The sequence below is a fragment of the Saccostrea cucullata genome, unplaced genomic scaffold (assembly GCF_032062105.1).
Source record: "Saccostrea cucullata isolate Sc308-1 unplaced genomic scaffold, CSIRO_AGI_Scuc_v1 ctg4960, whole genome shotgun sequence".
NCBI classification, from domain to species: Eukaryota; Metazoa; Mollusca; class Bivalvia; order Ostreida; family Ostreidae; genus Saccostrea; species Saccostrea cuccullata.
Window position 1 is genome coordinate 22,084 of NW_026929779.1, and position 7,689 is coordinate 29,772.

Here is a 7,689-nt window from a genome sequence, read left to right on the forward strand (position 1 = left end):
TGTACCATACTAATACTATATACGGTACATGTAATATTTCGATTTTGAATTTTTCCTTTGGATTCCTTTTTGTGAAAATTCTTTAAATTATACCAAAATAATATATCTTTACGGCCAATTTGATGTTTTACATATAACCTCAAATTGTTTTCTTGTTTGAAATGATGTCCAAGACAATGGAGTTAATTTTCTGATAATTTTCTTCTGACTATTTTTCATGATTTTTAAATCCTTAAAAATTTTCACAAGTAAAATCATACTTCAGCAAATATACAAGAAACATTCTTTTTTATTTTAAAACTTTATTAGCAACAATTATTTCACATTCACGCCATAATGTGGGTCCCATCACTTTCTCACAAAAAAACAGAGGAGAGACATTTGGCCTTGTGGACATCTTGTTATTCCGGATCTCTTCGCCAGTGACAACAACATGTTAAAGAACCATTTGGATGAAATTGTTGATTAATGAAATGACCTAAAATTGCACATCAGAAAAATAGGACTTTTTCCTGGTGTTTGTGCATCCTTTGTATGATTAGGGAAAAGATGAAATTCTGAAATAGAAAAAGAAAGATCAGTCAACAAGGTGGTCTCAATTCTCTGAAAATTTTTGTTTTGTTTGAATTTATTGCAAAATTCTATTTAACTTGTTGCAAAGAATTGCAAAATTCTATTTAACTTGTTGCAAAGAATTCATAATTAGAAATTGTTCTTCCTTTGCTTTCTTTCTTTTTTGTTCCTTTAATAATATAAAATCAGGCAACCATCTTTTTTTACGACATTGCTATTTCCGTTCCTTCACAATGATGGATTGTGCAATCAGACAATAGGACAGTAAATTTGACTGATTAATATTCACACATCTAAAAACATAATATTCTTGATACAGACTTTCTATTCCCGAAAGAAATATATATTTCTAATAAACATGTCACCTGACCATATCTAGCCTGGCACACCAGTGACGTCACAAGCCGTAAATGTGCCAAGCAACAAAAATATAACTCTCTGGGAAGTGGTTCCGTTTTCGTATAGCATAGATCAAAGTGTCATTTACTTTAACAAAGTGTCTGTCTCAATCATTTAGTGCAGAGGTTAATATGTGGTCAGTGTAAAACCCTAGTTTATCGACTCATACTGGGACACATCACAGATTTAGGAGAAAATAAAGAGATGGTAACCTTGAGAAATTCGCACAAAAGTAATAAGAAAAATATAAAGAAAAAAAATGATTTCTTCAAACACCTAAATGAAACAGAACATCACCTACTGTAAAAAAAAAATTATAATACATATTTTGTATTTCTGGGTTATGTAAATTTAATTTGATGGGAATAAAAAAAATTCGGTTACCTTTGCATTCTCAGTTCATCATTTTGCTTAATTGCAGAGACATGTAATCTTTCAGACAACATCCGATACCAGCTGGGCTACATTTCATTAGATTTGGAAGACGGTACTGTCTTAGTGAGAGAAGATCGCAGATGTTACCGGTACGGCAAGGAATGGCTTTAACTCCCTCTGTTTCTTTACAAAGACTGTACGGGTTGTTGAGGAGGCGCATCATCATTGAGCCAGCCCCGCCCCTTCCTCCTGCTCCCCCAGACAATGCCATTAGTGCCATGGGGTTCATCTGTCCGCTAACATCTGAAAGACAACATTAATGAATAAAGCCCTTTCTTAAGACCACAGTTGGCAATGACTGAAATAGAATTTGTTTTGATACATTTTACTTATTGTCTTTTTTTTTTTTCAAAGTATTTTAAGGGAAGTGAATATAAAATTCATTGATTAAAAAATGCAAAATGGAAACGATCAAACGAACTGTCGTATTCTAAATGAATGCTTAAATTCATATTGCCAATTTGTCAATTATGAATTCACATCATTCAACTAAATTAAAACACAACAGAAGTATAATACGGTAACGAAAACGTACACTAAATTATAGTATATAAGGATATATATTTCACAGATGTACAACAGACAACACAGATTCCCGGGCCTTTGAAACGAGCTCACAATTATACACTTCAAGCAACACGACACAAACTCAACACATGATTCAGAATAAATTTGTTTTTAAGTTAAAAGTGTAATCAAAATTTCAGCTTAGATTCATCTCTTTCGATTTCTGTTGTTTAACTGAAGAGCACTATTCAAAACTAAAATTATGTTCAATATTGACTGCAAATGTTCAAAAAATCGCAGGGAGATGGACAGGTTAATTAAAAATAAATCAAAAGAGAGAATCTACTAAACTATCAATACAACGATTGACAACCACCAACATCAGCCTTACCGCCAGAGCTTAGGGCCCAGAGAAGGGCAAAATTTCTATTTAGTTGGGCAGCTGTAAATAAAATAGCGACCCTTTCCGACATTAAAAGTTACGGTACAATATCATACGAAACATCGAATATGGTATGTGCAAAAAAAAGATATTAGTATCCATTGTTAAAAAACATCTGCAAATATTTTCACAAAATACATAAAATTTGAAGAGTCCACAAAACCGAAAAATAATCCAGATAAAATTTTGTTCAAAATAAAATCCACATTGAAACTTACAAGCGCAACCAAAAACCGCCAGGACAAGAGCACTTTCCTTGATCATGGTGTCGGGAGTGAAGTTTTAGGAGAGGTGGAAGGTTCGTTACCGCTGACTGTATTTGACCCACAGTGCCTGGTGATTAGTTTAGCGGGCTTTTTATACATCCACTGTCTCCTGTCCTCTTTACGACATTTATTACAAAGGCTTGGCCACTGCAATTGAAAGGTCAAGTGTCAAAGTTCTTATTCTTTAATTTTGTTTCGTTTAATAAATTTTGGTTGAAAAGAATATATTGTATAAATACTGCATTGTGTAGTGACCACAAATGGAACTTGATTTATTTGGGTTTTTTTAAAGAGAATGTTTGACTTTTATTTTGAGTTGAAAATGGATTTTTTCGGTTTATTAATCTCATGCTTATTTGGCAAGGTATGTTCAAATCCGAATTTTTCTGTGTTTAAAACAGTAAAAAAAAATTTACAGTATGTATATCTTTTAATTTAAAGCAAAGATCCTTCGTCGAAAAATTAAAGTTCAGCATTTAACACATTCAAATGATTTTTGATACTGTTAAAAAGTTGCTATAAAGCACTTTATTCAATTAACATGTGCAAATCAGACATTTAAGAATTGTTTAAATCTCAAATTTTTATTGAAATTACATTAACAAGGCTTGACATGCTGCATTTAGCTTAACATTTTACATTGATGCATTTATAACAAGTCTTAAAAATTGTTTTGTTTCAGTCTGTTTTAACTTGCCGTATAGTTGTTGACATATATGTAGTCATCGATTGCCTATAATTAACATTAATCAATCGGGGGCGTGAAAATGAAAGGTTTCGGTCAGTAGATCATGATCATATAAGCCTAAAAACAGAAATATATTTATTTAACACCAAAAAGCTTAGAATTAATTTCAATAACACGTATGTAAAAACATATGTCTATATATGGTTTAAGAAATATTTATGAAAACCTATATTTCGTTTTTATTACATTTCCGTGTGCCCGGTGCTAATATTGTGCATGCGCTGTCAAGCTCCCCCAATCCCCGCGATGATTAATAATGTCATGAAGTTGTCATCTGTTCTTCTAAATGCCTGTTTTACGGCCAGTCCTCAGTTTTTCATTATTACGTTGCTGACCACAACCTATTTTAGATCTCCCATGAATATTTTAGACTCACCTGTTTGCTACATTATACATGTAGTACTTGTGCTTTAAATGAAGCCTTGATAATTTGAGTTGACATGTTCATCTAAATACTTAAAAATGCTAGTTAGCGTATTGTCTTATATGTAGTCTGAGACACTATATATAGTTATCTATTTGTATCTAGTAACTAGATACTAGTTTTCTAGTATCTAGAATTGCGACATAGGCGCTTTGGTTAAGGGTAATGTTTATTTCTTTATATATGGTCGAGGAAAATTTGGACTATATTCTTCAACAATGATAAATTGTATTTGCTCACAAGGTCATAGTATCGACCATAGGCTTTACGAAATGACGACTTTAAACGCGACTGCATGCTACTATTCTTGTTTCATTAATTTGTTTGTCAATAATGTACCTTGTTTTTAGAGATCATGTCTTAAATATAGAATCAACTGAGAGATATAATGAGAAATATAAACCCTGTATGCAGGTGATGAAGGTACATGTATATTGCTGCGTAAGTAAAGTAAGATGACGTTTTTAAAAGTTCAAGTCATTATCACAAAGCTTGGCTGTTAAATTACCATTCACGTTTTTTTTTAAGTAAAACATTCGTATCATTTATCTCAAGCTTAGTAGGATATATCGTTTCGACATAAGAATGAAAATAACAATGACTGTTAATTGACAATACGTCGTCGAAATATCTAAAAGTTGAGTTGAAGGCCACAGCAAGTGTTTTCTTTTCACGTATAAGGTATTGGAAAAATCCTGCTTTACTGTTTCATTCGAAGCTATACCATATTCAGAACATGCAATTTTTACTCCTTGAACAACTTTTCAATTTTTATTCACCATGCACTTTTATCACGTTATTTTTATCCGAAAAATCGTAATGATTTACTTTTAAGTTTTACACACTGCCAGGGTGGGAGTACCTATTGTACTCTACTTTTATATAACCATAAATTACTAATTATCTGATGAGAAATGATGAAATGAAATTGACGAACAGAAAACAACCCGTAAGCTAAAAAGTTTTTAAAAAATACTTAATTTGAAAACACCAATATTACGCTATTTTAAAATACTTTTACTGTATAGATATAATACAAAATGTCGCCACAAGTAATTCTTCACGACTTTTCTTTGAAAAGTTCTAACAAATAGGTGTTATTGCTTCAATGAAATACTCTTATACAAATAAAAAATAACTTCTCATTGTATATAAGCCCCATGTGCACTTTCTAACACAAGTGCATCCTGATTAGTTAAAAACAGGTTGAAATAGTTCGAAAATAATGGCTCGCTGCTGAAATCGGCCCATAACAATGTGAATGTTACGATTAAGCAATCTTCTAAAAATTGATTTCTTAATTCTATTAGTACAAGTGTGCATGAGAAAAGCAGTGGTCAAGGAATTCTTGAAAAAACTATTAGTTATATCTATGATCTGCTTTCCGTGGTGGAAATCAAAAGATAATAGGAATTTGACTTCTGTCAGCCTCCAATATTGTCAATACGAAGTGACAACACATCTTTATCGTTTTAATGTCAACCTGACAGAGACAGCCGCCATTTTGGACCCGCTTCAGATATCTAGAGTTTAGATTTATTGATATTCAAACAAATTATATGTGTACAATTTCAGAAAAAATGCTTTACAAAAAATACTTTGGCATATGACCTATAATGACAATCTTTTGCTGGTAAGTAATTTTATTTCAGAAAATTGTCCATAACTTAGCATCGGAAGCGAATTTAATTGTATAAAAAGGACACAGCTATCGGGAAATGCACAAAATATCAAAAAAATTTATCGTTGGAGAATGGTTGTGTATTGCACAAAGTTGAATAGTCAAAAGTTTTTAAGCAGTTGAATCGCGCCTGGTAAATTCTTGTGATTTCGATGAAATGAAAAAAAATTTTCCCAGAAAGTAAATTTAACACTTGTATTTTTTAATTATCCGAAATGTTTATCTGATTAATACTTAGCCCCTTGAATATATTGTTTCACAGTACTCTTGAAAGTTTCTCAGATCTTCATCGATTTAGCGATCTTCTAAAAATTGTGTGGGAATATCAAATAATATGATGTTCTTTCTTAAAAAACTAAATTTACATGATTTGGGGGTATCAAATTTTATTTGCACATTTAATCTTTTCTTTTTCTTCTTTTCAGCCTAAACCCATTATAGAAGACGTTATAGAAGACGTAAATACGACGTGACAATCCAAATATTCCTTTGTATTTCATTTATCCTTACACTTTCGTTTCGCTGCCTCCAGAACGTCGGAGTTGGAATTCCAAATATTCCTTTGTAATTATAAGTTGGATTAATACCACAGTACCCGCTTCAGATTATGAAATGAATTAAATTGATTTCCAAATTATATAGTAAGCAAATAAAAGGGTCTCTATCACCACTAAATTATGCGTTAAAAAATACAACTTTTTATCTTACAAACATAGACAATGAATATGATCTATAACCTGCTTTGATGGACAAAATGACACAAAATAAATCTTCCCGGATATATAAAATTTAGAAAAAACATATTAAACGTACACAAAATTCAAAAAAATAATATGATCTTTTAATTTGACCACACATGATGAGAAATGATTAAAAATTTTGGTCACAAATTGAATCCTGGGACATGATGCGCTAACCATTACGCTATTAGGAGTACTGCTCTAAAACTTGTGTATACTTTTGCTACAGTACACCTGTCTAAGAATTATAAAAGACGGGCCATTATTCATAATTTGTATCTTCGCGCCTTTTCTTTGGATAAGGTGTGATAGCTTCAATGAAATTAAGAAAAAAAAGAACGTTCTCATAGCCTACATTTCGATGAAAATATATTTAACACTGTCACGTAACACAAAAGCAGTGAAAACAACTCCCAGAAGTGAACTATGATTAGTTACATTTTCATAAAAAGGTTGAAATGTTTCGCCAAAAAACATGCCTCGCTCTACGACAGTCAAGGTCAGATACCATTTATGTTCAATAACTTGATTAAGATGAGAAAAAGAATGTTAATATAAACTCCATTAAGAATTACATTTTTGTAACATTCGTTTAATATAGTTTAATTGACCTCTAAATGGAAAAACTATAACCTTTCGGTTTTGGATTTTTAATTTCTCTTGAGAACCAACCAAAACCAGTTGTTTGAGAAGCACTGACACAGATCATATTGTTAGCTATTGTTTTACTTGTGTATACATTTATGGATTTTGAAAACCGACAATGAACTACAAGGTGTTAGCCTTCCTTTGTACACATTATATATCGTATCAAGCCCAGTTAAACTGTTTTATTTCACTATTATATATCGTATCAAAGTTAAACGCTCAAAAAGAGTTGTGCCTCTTTTGCTTTTACTCATAAATCAACGCTTCAGATTTTTTTTACTACAGTTGTGACAAATATCTAAGCAAAAAAAGTTTATTAAAAATCTACTGGGGACCGTTTTTGAGTTTAATCGTGGACAAAAGTCATTTTTTTAACTATCCAGTGTAATTTTCGGATTTTTATGTAACAACACTTTGAAAATTTCTAATTTCAAAGCTCGAGAAATTGCGTGCACAAAATTAGAAAGTAAAAAAAATAAGAATAATAATAAGGGGTCTTCAAGCAGACCTTTTACATATAGACCTTAATTAATACTTAATTTACACCAAGTTTTTAAAATATTTTCAATGATTATACAGAAACATTAAAAAATAACCTCATTTCCCCATGTGCACTTTCTAATCGGCCGCTGCTGCGGCCCATAACAATGGGGTACAATTGGTACCAACTGGAACAATAGATTGATGGAAGACGTTCAATATTGTCTCAACAATCTGTTTTTGTCAATATCTGTTGTGTACAATCAGAATGCTTAAAAAATATGTATGACAAGGTAAGTAATTTTATGAGTTCCAAAATTGAAAAAGGAGCTTCATGATATCAAAA

At 31.5% G+C, this 7,689-nt stretch overlaps 1 long non-coding RNA gene across 1 annotated transcript; it reads right to left on the reverse strand.

Moving 5' to 3' along the window:
• Positions 1-347: 347 nt before the first annotated feature.
• On the reverse strand, positions 348-2,717 carry LOC134282175 (uncharacterized). Its single transcript, XR_009995230.1, has 3 exons — positions 2,575-2,717; positions 1,357-1,650; positions 348-557 (listed from the first exon to the last, which is right to left on the reverse strand). It is a non-coding gene; the product is annotated as an uncharacterized LOC134282175 (long non-coding RNA).
• Between the last annotated feature and the right edge of the window lie 4,972 nt (positions 2,718-7,689).